Here is a 16,121-nt window from a genome sequence, read left to right as displayed (position 1 = left end):
GTAGAAGTAAGATGGTGAGCAAACGAAAGGAGATTTTTTGAGGTAAAGAGGACTCAGGAGAATAGGTGAGATGATACAGCACTTAGAAACAGCTCATAATATAGTATAGACAAATTGTACAACTTAAAAAGTGAAATCAAATAACAAAATTTTTAAAAAAGATCCTGTACAAATAAGGAAATGTCATACTCTACCAGGTAGGGTTTCCAGGTGGGAATTCCCACCCGTTCTCAGGAACTTTTTTTTTCTGCTTTCCCATTCCCGAATCCAGTGATATAAACTGTTTTCTGTTCTCCATGATGAATCGTTTCCACAAAGTGACAGCTGATACTACCAACCATTTGGGCTCAACGGCCAATTTTCCCAATTTCCCAATCAACTTTTCTTGGGATTCGGGAACAGAAAAGCGAAAAAAAAAATTCCTGAGAATGGGCAGGAATTCCCACCCGGAAACCCTAGTGATAAATAGGAAAAATGTCTAAGAGATACATTGTACATTTATTTCCCATTGTGGTATTACTGGGCTCAAGGAGCCGATTTTCCCGATTTCCTGACCAACTTGTCTTGGGATTCGGGAATGGGAAAGCAAAAAAGATTCCTGAGAATGGGCAGGAATTACCGCCTGGAAACCCTACTCTCAGGTACCATTTGCAGGATTACAAAAATAATAATAAAATTAAAAAGTAAATGTCAACTCATATTTGATAAGCGAGTCAAGAATACTTAGTGGGGAAAGGATAGTGTATTCCATAAATCATGTTTCATGTGGATAGCCACATGAAAAAGAATAAACTTGGACCCTTATGTTATACCACTTACAAAAAATGTAACTCAAAATGGATTAAAGACTGAAAAGTAAGACCTGAAACCATAAAACTCCTGGAAGAGAACATAAGGAAAAAAATCACTTTGACTTTGGTCTCAGCACAATTTTTTATATATGACACCAAAAACACAAGCAAAAAAAGCAAAAATAAACAAAATGGACTACATAAAACTAAAAAGAAACAATCAACAAAACAAAAAACACAACTTACAAAAAGGGAGAAAATGCTTGAAAACCAAACCCAAACAATGAACAAAATAAAAAACGCAATGTACAAAAAGGGAGAAAGTATTTGAAAACCATACCCAATAAGAGGTTTACACCTGAACTATATAAGGAACTCAGACAGCTCAATACCAAAAGAAAAAGAAAAAAAAAATCCAATTAGAAAGTAGTCAAAAGACCTGGCCAACAGGTTTCTGAAAAGGGCCTCAACATCATTAATCATCATGGAAATGCAAATCAAAACCACAATATCACCTCATATCTGTTGATATGGCTGTTATAAAAAAGACAAATGATAACAAGTGTTAATTAGAGAGGATGTAAAGAAAAGGAAACCCTTGTTCACTATTGTTGGTAATGTAAATTGGTACAGTTTCTATGAAAAATGTTATGGAATTTCCTCAAAAAATTAATAACACAACTTCCATATGATCCAGCAATTCTACTCATTGGTGTATATCCAAAGGAAATAAAATCACTATCTTGAAGAGATATCTACATCCCATGTCTACTGCAACATTATTCACAGTAGCCAAGACATAGAGGCAAACTAAGTGTCCACCTATTGATGAATGAATACAAAAATGTGATGTCCATATATAATGGAATATTTCTCAGTCATAGGAAAGAATATAATCTTGCTATTTGTGACAACATGGATGGACTTTGAGACCATCATGCTAGTGAAGTGAGTCAGAGAAAGACAAATAATGTGTGATTTCATTTATATGTGGAATCTAAAAGAACAAAGCTCACAGAGTAAAATGATTGTCGTCAGGGGCTGTGGGGTGGGGGAAATGGGGAGATGGCACTCAAATGGTACAAGCTTCGAGTTATAAATGAATATGGTCTGGGAATCTAATGTACAATGTGGTAACAATAGTTAACAATACTGTATTGTATACTTGAAAGTTGCTAAGAGTGTAGTTCTTTCTTTAAAATTCTTAGCACACACACACACACACACACACAATAGTAATTAATTGAGGTGATGGATATTTTAGCCCTATTGTAGTAATAATTTTGCAATACATTACATTGTACACTTTAAACATACACAATGTTATATGTCCATTATTATCTCAATTAAGCTGAAAAAAAAAAGGAAGACTAAAGAATCTGGACAGATGGCAGCAGTAGTATAATTTGGAGGAAAAAAAGAGTTAGTGAATATTAATTTTTAAGCGAACTTAAAATAGATGTAATTATAATAGGGTTCTGACTTTTTTTTTTAACCAAAAATTCCATCCTAGGTACTGATAAAAGCCTTCAGCCAGGGAATGCTTAGGGAAATAGACAATATGTTGTTCCATTTTTCTAATCTGTCACATCCCTTTTTTGATGCGTTCAATCATCTTATCAAGTGATCATGTCCTTGTGTGAAGACTGCCATTATAAATGCAGAGAGTGTGCAATCTCTCAGGTTGGAATGGATTTAAGTCCCGATTTTAAGAATTGCTTTCATCAACTTCATTTCATAGCTCTGGCTCTTTCTATTTCTATTTGCTATGCACAGATCTTTGCAAATTCTAAAACTCCAGGAGGTAGAAGTATCCTCCAGTTCTGCTAGCTACAACTGCTCGTAAATACCGAAAAACGTATGAATCTAAATGCCTGCTGTTGAAGGAGGGCTTGTATAAGATTCCCTGGCTTGTGGTGAAGAGAACGGTCTTCCAATTTGAACAGGAGAGCTATTCTCTTTCTCTCCACTTCATCCAGTCACAATTTACTCAGAAGTCATTTACACTATAATCTTGTGTTTGGGGTTAGGAAAGTTATCATTTTACTTTCTCTGAAATTTTTCAGTTGAAATGTTTCAAGCATATTTGCAATCTATTACCCTAACATCAACATTTTCTAAATATCCTGGAATATCTAGAGATCATAGTCATTTTCAAATAAGAAAATGATTCTCCTAAGAGCTTTATAAACATATTATGCAGAAAGAAGCACAAAAAGTACACTGAATATATTCAATATTTCAGTCTTCTATTTTATCATCTTGTCTCCTTATTTTTACTTTAGATTTACAAGGCCTGATTTATTGTTTTTCTAGTGACTGTTATTCATTCTACCAGCCATTACTTCAGTACAAACAGATACATGCAGAGAATTTACTCATTAGAAAATAAATGTGCTTGAACAGCTAGTAGTATCTAGTTTAGTATTTCTGGATATAGTCATAATCTTTGAAAAGCTCACTGGGAGGTGGGGAGACAGACATGTGATAATGAATATTCACATTACAAATTACATAGAGAAAATATCTAACTGCTAAGCAGGATGAAGAAGAGGATAAAATTGTGTTTTGGGTTTTATAGTATCTATTAACTGAGATATGACACCAATATACGTAACTCTATTTTCATAAGAGAAACAAAACAAAACAAAACAAAACTGAAAAAAACCCACAAAACACAACGCAGTACTGTAAGGAAAGTAGCATTGTCTCAGTGAATGCATAAAATTGGAAAATCAGGGGTTGGCCAGATGACTCAGGTGATTAGAGCACGAGCTCTCAACAACAAGGTTGCCAGTTCAATTCCCACATGGGATGGTGGGCTGCACCCCCTGCAACTAAAGATTGAAAATGGTGACTGGACATGGAGCTGTGCCCTCCACAACTAGATTGAACGACAATGACTTGCAGCTCATGGGCCCTGGAAAAAACACACTGTTTCCCAATATTACCCCCCCCCAAAAAAAAAAAAAAATTAAAAAAAGGAAAATTAACAATGAAATCAATGTGTATGAAGCTGAGAAAAATCTACTAAACCATTTGCCCTTCAGCTATTTTACATAGTGATCTCATGTAATCCCAGAAGGAATGAAGTATCTCTTTATTCTCCCAAACATTCCTAAAGGAGATTACCTTTAAGTCCTGATAGCAATGGGAACAGATTTGGTCATTTTTCAGTTTCTTTTCCAAGCAAGTTATGAATATTAGGATATGCAGAAAAGAGTTAACATAGGCCTTATCCTTTGGAAGGCCTGCTTGCAAGGTTAGCACTTGGCTGGCATCTGGGAACTTGGATTTTGGGAAGTTCCCCAACATTAATTGAGAAGAGTGGCTTGCTGTGCCTAAACTCTTTGAACAAATAGTGTGGTTTATGCTGAACATCTGCTTTCCTTTTGGGAGTCTGAAATTAGGGTACTTGCCAGACAGGGGATACCTATATAATAATCCCCTCCCATAAAAACTCTGGGTACTGAGTCTCTAACAAACTATGTGTGTATATATATATATAAATTACAGAGATAAGTGTATCCTATGGACCTGACTGGAGAGGAACTTTGGAAGCTGCCCCCTATTTTTCCCCAGACTTTTCCTTTTGGTGCTTTTTCTTGGTATTCTTTCACTTTAGTAAATCATAACTGTGACTGTGATTATATGTGGAGTCCTGTGAGTCCTCTTACTGAATCACCAAATCTGGGGGTGATCTTTGGGATTCTCAAAAATAAGGTATACATTAAATTGAAATAATTATATTTGAGTAGTCTTTGTGAATTTTTGCTAATGTTAACTCATAATACAGAAATCTGCTTGCAGTTGAAGAGGAGAAAAAGCTCTTGAATAAGAGAACATGAAGGACTTAAACCAGTAGTAGTGTTCCAATAGTAGCAAGTTTTCTGGCGAAGCCAAGTAATTTAAAAAAAAAAAAAAAAAAAAATATATATATATATATATATATATATATATATATAGAGAGAGAGAGAGAGAGAGAGAGAGAGACAGAGACAGAGACAGAGAGACAGACACAGAGACAGACACAGAGAGAGACTGAGAGAAAGACTATAAATTAATGTACACATATATAACATTAATTTATAGTACATATATATCACATTAATTTATATACATTGTGTATAAATGGCATATGTATACATTAATATGTATGTGTGTGCCAACTTTGAGCTATTAACTCATAAAGAAAAAAGTACCATTCTGGCTAAATCATAGTTAATAGAATGTAAATTCTCCAAGCGCAGGGATTATCACCACTTTTAGTTCTAGTACTAACATTAACCTATGGAATGAATTAGAACAAATTAATTACCTTGAGTGAAGTCAATCATTTCACTTGTTACATTTATGATAAAGTTTAAGGTGTAGAAATAGACAACTTCTGGAATGTCTTTCCTTTCCGAAGTTCTAGTTTTGTGAATAAAGGGTGCCCTTTGTATTCACTCCATTTTCTGTTTGATCCTAAGAATTGGTTGGACTGCCCCAGCTGACAAGTAGGTGACCGTGCACTCCCTCAAAACACTATGTGTGTCCTACCAAACTATCCATTCTTTCATAGGTGAAGAATATCCCATTTAGGTGAAGGGTGAATCTGCTTTAGATGATGTATCAGTCTGGTTTCAGAGAGAACAACTGGAAATATTAGACAAATAAAGCAGTTTAATAAAAGAATCAGGGCTTATACACATATGGGAAGAACTGAGGGAGGAAACATGAGAGAGATGGTTGAGAAAGAAGCCATGGATAAGTGGTAGAAACAGCCATGAAGGACAGCAGCTGGAAGTATAAGAGAAGGCACCACAAGTGTGAAGTGCAAGCTTGTCCAGAGGACTGTGAAGCACTGCATCTGGCCACCGTGATCTCCTCGGAGGAGTGCTTCTGCTTCACTCTCTACCATTGGTGAACTCTAATGATGATTCATATAGAAAGGGGATTATGGGACATTAGCTCCCAGTCTTAGAAGGAGGGTTGGGGTGTCTAGTTGACAATCTAGCACACGTGACATGCTGGTTGTTGGGAAACCCGGCAGGACTCCACACAAAAAGGCTTCTAGAAATACATGATTTTTTATATTTTTTATAGTATATTTTTAAAATAAAATTTCAGAACACTTACGATGTGAATCAATTGTCCAGTGATATATGCGGTATTTTCAATTTTAAGACAAAAAGGGGAGAATAGATTATCTAAGGTTTATTCAAAAACTTTTTTAAAACACAGGATTAATATTTTGTTGGACCAGAATAAATACTTTAGAAGTGCCAGTCGATTCTCTATTGTGCAAGATAAAGATAGTGGCATATTTAGTTACCTTAAAAATGACCTGGAAATCTATAAAATTATTGCCACAGTTCAAACTGAACTGTCACTTACTCAGGATGAGTATAACAGTATATTAACTGATAATATAATATTATGCCTCTCGTAAAGTGAACTGGCATTTAGATATTCTTGCCCACTGAAAAGCTTACTTGGCATCTAGATTTTCTTCAGCCCTTCTCATATTTACCAATTATAAGTTATTGGGTGAATCATCTATCTGTATGTTATAGATTTGTTGTACCATGTTTAGGGAAATGCTATTTTCAAGTTCTAATTGAAAAATTGGGTTTCCATGGATGATTTCTATAGGATCTAGAGTTGCACACCTCAATGAATACCTTATTATACTTATAAATAGATATTTGAAAGGAAGTATAATTAGTCCAAACATCAAATTTCTCACAGGACAAAGATGTTATGGATTGAACAATATCAATATATCAAACAAAATTATTAAACAAATTGAGCAATTGGCATTCTGTATTAAGTAACCTAACTAGGGGAAGAAGTATAAAGGTCTGTACTTGGAATGTGATGGGTAACAGCAAATATAGAATACTTGAAATTGTGATTGTTGTACCCAGTCCAGGTCAGAATTATAGTAAGTAGGAGTAAGTAGCCGTGTGACAACAAACAATCACTGTTCTGGCACAGAAGCTAAGTAAAGATAGTCAAAATGAGAGCCCAAAAGGGTGAATACCTGTACACTCTAATATGTTTAAAATCTTAAGCTGTCCTCTTCAATTGATCTTGGCTCTCTGGTTAAATACTTCTGAGCAGCAGGTGAACTTTTCTTCTTATCTTCAAGGTTCTAACCCTTAGTAAAGTACTTCTGTATCTCTTGGATCTTAAGTAGCTTTTTCATTAAATGGCTCATTTCTCAAAGGAAGTTAGCATTTCTTTGCGTTGAATATAGTACAAGCTGATGCTGTCAATATTCAGTCAATATCATATCTCAACTACATAATCATAAGAATTTCCTAATAAGATTTCCTATTTTCTATTCACTTTTGACAGGGTTGTTGCATCAATCTGAAAGATAATCATACTAAAACACAATAAAAGTTTCATTAAATGTTATAGATGCAAAGGAAAATAAGGAAGCATTGCAGAGGAACAGACATGTAGAGGGGACAAGGGAGACAAGAACACATCAGGTAATATTTCCTAAAAGAGGTGACATTTACTCTGAATCTTGTCACAAAGTGATGAGGCATGTGCCAAGCTAAGCAAAAGAAAAAGATACAATGGATAGAACCATCAGGGTACGGAGTGTTGAGTTTTCTACTAGTAAATCTAAATTGTTGGAACCATGGCAGAAGCAGTGTCAGGAAATGACCCTGAGTATTTAAGAAGCAAATCATGAAAGGCCTTGACTTTCATTTTGGGAAGTTTACATTTCTTTTTTAAAATGATGGGAAGCCACCTAAGAATCTTATATAAAAATAGAATATCATGATATTTATGTTTAAAAATAATTAATCTACCCACTTTACTGAGAGCATTTAAAGTTAGAAAAATAAACATTACTCTGAATGTAAACTAAAGTAAGAAGATGAGACACAATAAATATTTAGGACATTGAACACACAGGGTTTGATTGGGTTGGAAATGGGATAGAAGTGAAAGATGAATCTTAAGTTAACCTCAGATGTCTTGCTTGGTTGACCAGCTAGATTGTGGTATTCCCACAACGATTCAGGTTAGGAATAGATTTGAAGAAAAGATGAGAAGGTTTTGATGTGATTATGTTGAGATGTACAAGTGGAAAGAAACTATTACATAAATAGGCCTACAACTTAAGAAACATTTTTTCTGGAAAGGGTTGATTTGGGCATCATCATTATATTGGTAAAGTGATGGTTCTACAACAATCAGGTTTCAATACACTTCATAACTCCCTGAATAGACAGGAACAATTTTTGTAATCACAATCCAGCAAAAATTATAGTCCTCCTCCTACATATCTAAGAGTATGTCCCATATCTACATATAGGCCTTAGCCTTACATCTCAGCCACACATAAAAATTCACGTCACACAGTATGACTTTCAAGAGCTATGTAAAAAAAAAGTGCCAATAGCATATTTGGCTCTTAATAATTCTCTTTCTAAAAAAAAAAAAGAACAAAGTGCTTAAAATCGCAAAATACTAAAATGTCCAAAGGCAAAGAGGTATGTTTTTAATTAAAAGGTATATAAGGTTATGGGATATTGATGATAGATCTGATTTCCACAAAGAACAAGTTATTAAACAGGCTAGTAAGGGACTTTAAATTTTCTCATATAAAGTGAGGTGACTGCATTAGTTCAACTCTAAGATCCCTTCTTACCACCATATTCCAAGATTAAATTAGAAAATTATTTAAATAATTTATTTTATTATAATAAAAATACTGTTGATGTCAGTATGTGCATTTTTGTGCATTAGATTTATAGACATAATATAGACATAACTTTGTGCAGAAAACCACATGTAGAAATTGACTTACTAAACCATATGGACAAAACATTACTAACTATTTTTGAATTAATCAAATCTAGATTTTATGGCAATATATTATGGATACAGATAGCTCTTATTATCAACTATATTTTCAATAATACCTGAGCAAGTAGTTTCATTTTAATGCAATAACAACTGTGTACTTGAATCATATATTGATAGAAATGCTTTATAAATGAATGAGAGTACTTTTATGAGTTCAATTATCAATTCTCTGCACTTTGAATTCAGGCACTATTTATTTTATAATAGGTATATGAACTGAAAATTCATTTGACCTTAAAGCTAAAACTTACATTCAATAACCATAATAACAAAATAAATAGTCATAGTATATTTTCACTAAGAATAGCATGTATTCATTGAATATACATTTTGTTTCATTCAACATTATCACAGTTGCTTTAATTTTGTTTTACTTAAATTAAGCTCAAACTCACAGACATCATTCACTCTTATAGGAGGTCAAAGAATTAAGCGAACTCATCGTAGAAAAAGTGCTACATACATAATTGCTGAATATCACTACGGTCACCTTTGAAGTGCTTCACTTGGGAAGTTATGCTCTGATGCCAGCACCTAGTACACCCTTCAAAGCAATTTTGGAACTCTTTTCTGGAATGGCCATCAGAGCTGTCATTATATTACCCTTGATGTCCTGAATGTCATCAAAATATCTCCCTTTCAAGATTTGCTTTATCTTCAGGTAAAGAAAGAAGTCATTGGGGGCCAGATCAGGTGAGTAGGAAGGGTGTTCCAATACAGTTATTTGTTTACTGGCTGAAAACTCCCTCACAGACAGTGCCGTGTGAGCTGGTGTATTGTCGTGATGCAAGAGCCATGAATTGTTGGCGAAAAGTTCAGATCATCTAACTTTTTCAGGCAGCCTTTTCAGCACTTCCAAATAGTAAACTTGGTTAACTGTTTGTCCAGCTGATACAAATTCATAATGAATAATCCCTCTGATATCAAAAAAGGTTAGCAACATCGTTGCAACAAGTTTGTGAACTTAGTTGTCAGACCCCATATATTCACACGTATTCACAACACACACATGTGTACTACTCCTACATATGCACACACAGACTTGCATTTATGTGTACTTTCTCTGTCCTACACATGAACACAGATTTGGGGTTTTCTTCCTCCTGCTCCTGAATGCAACCTTAAGGATTTAAGACTTTTGGGAAAATGTCCTCAGTAATAACAATTATTTAATAGAAACGGCTACTGCCTTCAATCTTTGAGTCTTTTTTTGTGCTGGCAAAATGAACTTGACAACTTAGAAAAAAGAAGTACATGACCCCTTTAGCTATCTATAAATTTTGACCAAGGTCAAATGCTTAACAAATACTTCTTGCTTCAATTCTGGAGTCCATTTTTATCCCTTTGAGCATTACATAAACCAAGTAACTATAAATTAAAAGGTACTTTGAACCCAAAATATATGTTCATATAACATTTTTCTCAACAATCCACAGAATTGTTGGGGATGCACAAGAAATCACTGAATTATTATATAATATTTCTCTCTAGGGAAGTTGGGAAGTTTTTTTTATTCCACTCCCCCCATTGTCTTTCTCAAGGTAAGTCTAGAAAAAGCAGGAAACATATTGTAAAATTTTGTAAAATAAGTTGTACTGTATAAAAATATTTTAGTTGTTTTCAATAATTTAACCCTCAGAATAGCTCTGTTGTGTAGATTTTATTATTATCCAATAAAAACTGAAACACCAAGGGTATTTTTTTTCTGTCTAATACCATATAGCTGTTAGTGACATTTTTGCCATATGAAATAAACCTCGTTTCTAAACTTAGAAGTCTTTCTAAAAGACTCCCAAAGAGACAGAAGAGTATGTATGTATCAAGCAGATTTTTCTATTTGGTGGAAAAAAAATTCATATAATCCACATAATTTTATAGCTGTTTACATGTAGAAACCTAAACACATTCCCTGGTGGACTCTGTATATTCTGTCTTAACTGGCCTCCCGCACTTGGGAGAATCATTAGCTATCATTAACCTTGGAAACATGATACAGAGTTAGTTTCAAGTCAGAGGTAGTTCAATTTCTATTTAATGTCTGCAGTTTGGACTGTGCACTGTTTTATCTTCTGATTTGAGGCTTGTATGGGAAACAGATGCGTGCTCTTCACTTCTAGCTTCTCTACAGACACTGTATCTGTCCCCTGTTAGCCACCAAACTCCCACGCCTCTCATTCCACCCACTTTAGTTACTCCAAATGATAATGTCCTATTTATTTTAGGTGTCTCCAGCCCTCTCAAAGTGATCTTTTAAAAAGATATTACATAACTTTTCCTATATTTCCAATCAGAGTATCTCATACATGCCCTCTTAATTTGTTAAAAATGTATAGAGACACTTTTATTTAATGTTAAAACACAAAGGCAGGTGCTATAGAGAAACACATTTGAAAAACACTGCACAATATTTAAAATGCATATACGTATTTGTAATAAAAATCAGGCCTGCCCTACACCCATGGAATGATTCCTGTTGGTGCCTCAACTGGGTTCTTATCATTATTGCCCTTATGTTTAGTGGTTCCATGATAAATTTAAGCTATTTATACCATTGCTTCAGAGAACTATTTCAAGTCCTAGCCCATGAACCCACTTGTTCTGCCTTTCACTCCAGACACTTTCTGTCAGAACCAGTTCCTGTTTTTTGCCTGTTCATGTGGATTTATAGATCCAGACTAATCCTTGCTTCCTGAATTCATCTGAGCACATCAGAGCATAAAACCCAGGTTCCCTTTGTCTGAGGACTACCACTATGGGTTAATACTAACCTATCTCTTCCCCAGACTCATTTCCCTGTCCACACAATAGTCCCAATCTCACTCACCCAGCATCAGTAGGAAATTACCTACTATCTGTCCCAAATTTTAGTTTCTCCCTATTTGATGGGGACTGTTTTCAGAGTCGCTTCAGACTAATCCTATTTAGTTGTCAAATCTGCCCCCCATCGTTAATTAATTTATGAACAGTAAAAAACTACAAGCAGAAAATATGCCTGGATTTTCAGCCCTGGGTTCCCTGGCCTTAGATGCTGATGCTGTAAACACGTTTTTCAGTTTCCTCTTAAGTTCCTCTGATAGCAGCAGATCCAGCAGTAATCAAAGGAAGCAGAAGAAAAATGAAGCTTCTACCAAACACCAACAGGGTCCTCAATTTTTCTGCAGGAAAATTAATCTCTTAGTGTTTTTGTTGTTGTTGTTTGTTTGTTTGTTTGTTTATTTTTCATGCAGATGTGCTCCCTCTTAGTAGATGTGATTCACTCAGGGCACACCAAAGTCTAGCTTCATGGGTGTTAGGTGTGAAGGAGCTGAAGTCCTCTTCTCATTTTAGAAATTAAAGAAAAAACAAAACAAAACAAACAAAAAAAAACAATGGTGGAGACTCCAAAAAGAGGCAAGGAAACTTTTAGCTCTTTGTCCAAGATCATAAATAGAAGAAATGCATGAAGTTTTATGATCTCAGTTCTTAGAAGGAATTAATCAACTGTCTCTGTTAGCTGAGTATACGAGTAGTTGGCAATAGGATCATACCTTCTTAACCTCATTGAGTTGACTTTGCCTATTCTGTTAAGATTGTAAGGTTGGACCAGAACCTGTTACCCCCTAGGAAAACCCATTGAAATTTCTGAAACATTTCCATAGTAAACTGTCCTTTGCCAAATTACTTTCAAGGAGGCACTATAGTACAATGATTTGAAGCATACAATTTTCAGCCAAACAAATTTGAATTCAGATATTGAAGTTGTCCAAGAGACTTTGGCTAACTTTACTTCCCTAAAGTTAGCTTCCTAGTAATCTGTAAAATGCAAATAATGATTTTTAACTCATCGGTGTGTTGTGAGAATTAAGTCAGACAATATAAATGAAGTGTTTAGTGCTATGCCTGGAAGACAAAATATAATCAACAAATGGCGAACATTTAAAATTATTATTGTTATAGTTCTTATTGGGGAAGGTAATTTGCAGAAGGTTGCTTTCTAGATAATTCTTGGACAGTTTGAATACATAAAAATGATCTACTTGACATCATGACCATCTACAAAGCTTGGTGAGGGGGTTTCACAGTCCTCCTAGTGGAAGGAACACAATGTCATGGATAACAAAACATTGAGATCACTCCCTTGACATTTTATCTCATTAGCCTTTAGTGCTATCAGTCAAAATCTGCTTTTAGCAACATCACCTCCCTGCCAACTTCCAAAATCACAGTTTTGACAGTTGATTCATTTCAGCCAATGGGCATCTGGGATTATCAGATGTGAAATACCAGTCCTCTTAATCAACCAAAAAAAAAAAAAGAGAAATCCTGAATACTGACAGTAGTTTGTTACCAATTTCCCATTGTAATAGTACCATGTATTTCTTCAATAAGATAAATGCATTTGATTGATCTATAGAATTTACTGCTCTATTTTAGCAGCAGAAGATATCATTTATGTCTGAGACTTAATTTATACATTTCTAGGACCTTTACCACTGAAATCACTGCCATTTTCCAATACCTGAAAATTCATGCTTTATATGCTCTATTTGTGGGAATAATTTAACCAAAAAAGAAGAAGAAAAAATAGTTGAAGATTTGTACACCAGCATTTTAATGAATACCAAGTCAATGTTAAAATATAGCATTAATTAAATGATAAAATATATCATATTCATTAATTGTAAGAATTAACATTTCTAAGATGATTATTTTCCACAAGTTGATCTATAGACCAACGCTATCCTGGTAAAAATGGGGGGAAATACTTGGATACTACACAAAAGAAAATGTACAAATTTCCAATAAGCCCATGCAAAGATGATCGACTTCATAATTATTAGGAAAATGGATATTAAACCAATTTGAGTTAAAATGCCACACCAATCAAAATGGCTAAAATAAAAAAGGCTGACAATATCAAAAGTGGATGAGGTTGTGGAACAACTAGAACTCTCACACATTGCTGTTGGGAGGTTAAAAATGTGCCATTTGGAAACCTTTCAACATTAGAATACCTAAATCTCCCCTTCTAGGTATTTTTCAAAAGAATGAAAACATACTTACACAAAATATTCATAATAGGCCCAAGATGGAGACAAAATATCCCTTAATAAGTGAATAGAAGAGCAAATTATAGTATATTGCTACATGGGTAAACTATTCGGTGATATAAATAATGAACTATAAACATTCTCAATAACATGAATAAATCTTAAAACAGTAGGCTGAGTTATAAAGGTGAGAGAGAAAATAGTGTAAACTGCTTTAAGATTGCCTTTGTTTTAAGTTTTGAAACAGGCAAAACTAAGCTATGGTTATAATAATCAAATTATATTTGCCTTTGGAATTTACTAACTGGAAAAGGGCATGAGAAAATTTAGAGAGGTGTAGAAATTCTCTATGTTTTCTTTGGGGTGGTAGTTGCATATGTGTTAATTGGTTGAAACATGCAACTGTACATTTAAAATCTGTCAATTTATTATAGGTACATTGTGCTTTATTTTTTTTAATTGGTTTTGGTATGGCTAAGATACCATATAACTTTTTCTTTTATGATAAGTTGAATGTCACAATTACTAAGGAGCTAGGCACAATGTTGCGATTCTCTGAACCAAGGAATATTGTTGACAAGTCTGGGGAATTACATTAAGGAAGTGCAAGACAGGCCTTTGTCAAAACTCTAAAAGTAATTACAGTTAACCTTCCTGTTACACTGTCCTCCTCTTACTTATTCCCCTCACATATTTTTCTTTCTGCTATCTATTGTTTTATCTTTTATCTTCCCTTAGTCACACCAAAATCTATTCAAAGGAAAATATCTAATGAATTATTTTTCTTAATCTACGTACTCTCTCGGAAACATGGAGCCTTCACTCTCCCCCCTCATCTTGAAATGAAAATGAACTCCTGTTAAAGTATACTTGTTGGCATTTCAAAACCTGTTGGTTTGGGATATATTTTGGGGTATACAAGACTTTGTCTTCTCAGGTGGTTGATTATGAGTGAAAGTGTACCAGGGTATCTTTTCTTCCAAATTGGATGTCACGAAAACACCAAGGACTTTAGACATTATTGGCTGGTCAGGCTAATAAGTGGTAAATTGTTGAAAGAAGTTTCATAGTCCTTAAGCATAAAATCAGAACTTTGTCCTCACCCTTAATTAATTTTAGTCTAATCATATAATAAAATCTCATAAACAAGTACATGCATTTAAAAAAAATAGATAAATTCTGGTCTGTATATTATTTTTCTACGAATCCATTTATTGTCAGCAGAATAAAACTAGATTAATATTCTCTTCAGCATAACATATTCTATGCATGCTTTAAAAGCTGGGTAATAATCTTTGCACAAACAAATTGAGATATTGTATCCTGAACTCCTCTCAATATTTCTGTTTTCCTCAATATCAGAACTCTGTATTTTGGGATGGACTTTTGCTTCCAAATAGGCCTGAATTCAATTGAAAAAAAACCAAAAAACAAAAACCTTTACTTAAACATAATTATTAGTTTTATAATAGAATACGGATACTGGAAAACATCATAGACATGTTTCATTCAATCCATTCATTAAGAATGAGTGGCTCACCCTTTGGTCTCTGCAACCGCAGCCATGACTTACCTCAGGCTTCAGAAGGGCTTGCCTCCAGAGTCCTCCTCTATGGCAAAAAGAAGGTCTGGTTAGACCCCAATGAGGCCAATGGAATCGGCAATTCCAACTTCCCTCATCACACTCGGAAGCTGATCAAAGACAGGCTGATCATCCGGAAGCCTGTCACTGTCCATTCCCAAGCGTGATGTCAGAAAAAACACGTTGGCCATAGGAAGGGTCGGCATATGGGCACAGGTAAGTGAAAGGGTACTGCCAACGCTTGAATGCCTGAGAAGGTAACCTGGCTCAGAAGGATGAGAAGTCTTCGCCGACTGCTCAGAAGATACCGTGAGTCTAAGACGATTGACCTCCGCATGTATCACAGCCTGTACCTGCAGGTGAAGCGTGATGTGTTCTAAAGCAAGAGGATTTTCATAGAACACATGCAGAAGCTGAAGGCAGACAAGGCTTGCAAGATGCTTCTTGCTGACCAGGCTGAGGCTGGTAGGTCTAAGACCAAGGAAGCTGCAAGCGCCATGAAGAGCGGCTCCAGACCAAGCAGGAGGAAATCATCAAGACTCTGTCCAAGGAGGAAGAGACCAAGAAATACAGCTCCACCTCCCTCACCTAAGCATAGTAACTTGCACTGAAACTCAGCTTTTCTAGCCGTTCTCCAGTATATTCAACAAAATAGTCTTTAACTGCCTAAAAAAATAAAATAAAATAAAATAAAAAATAGTGGCTTAATTAAAGTCTTTGCAGTCAAAGTATTTGAGGATCCTATTTTGGATAAAGATTGTTTACTTCCTAACTTGACTTGGGTATTTTTGGCAGTTTGCCAATTCTGCTCACCCTGGAAGTGGATGCCCTCGTGAAAAG

At 34.9% G+C, this 16,121-nt stretch overlaps 1 pseudogene; it reads left to right on the top strand.

Moving 5' to 3' along the window:
- Positions 1-15,263: 15,263 nt before the first annotated feature.
- Positions 15,264-15,873, top strand: LOC109459244 (large ribosomal subunit protein eL19; annotated as a pseudogene).
- Positions 15,874-16,121: the final 248 nt, after the last annotated feature.

The sequence above is a fragment of the Rhinolophus sinicus genome, linkage group LG09 (assembly GCF_036562045.2).
Source record: "Rhinolophus sinicus isolate RSC01 linkage group LG09, ASM3656204v1, whole genome shotgun sequence".
Lineage (NCBI taxonomy): Eukaryota > Metazoa > Chordata > Mammalia > Chiroptera > Rhinolophidae > Rhinolophus > Rhinolophus sinicus.
The sequence above is the reverse complement of the archived record's forward strand: the minus strand, read 5'-3'. Positions and strand labels throughout refer to the sequence as shown.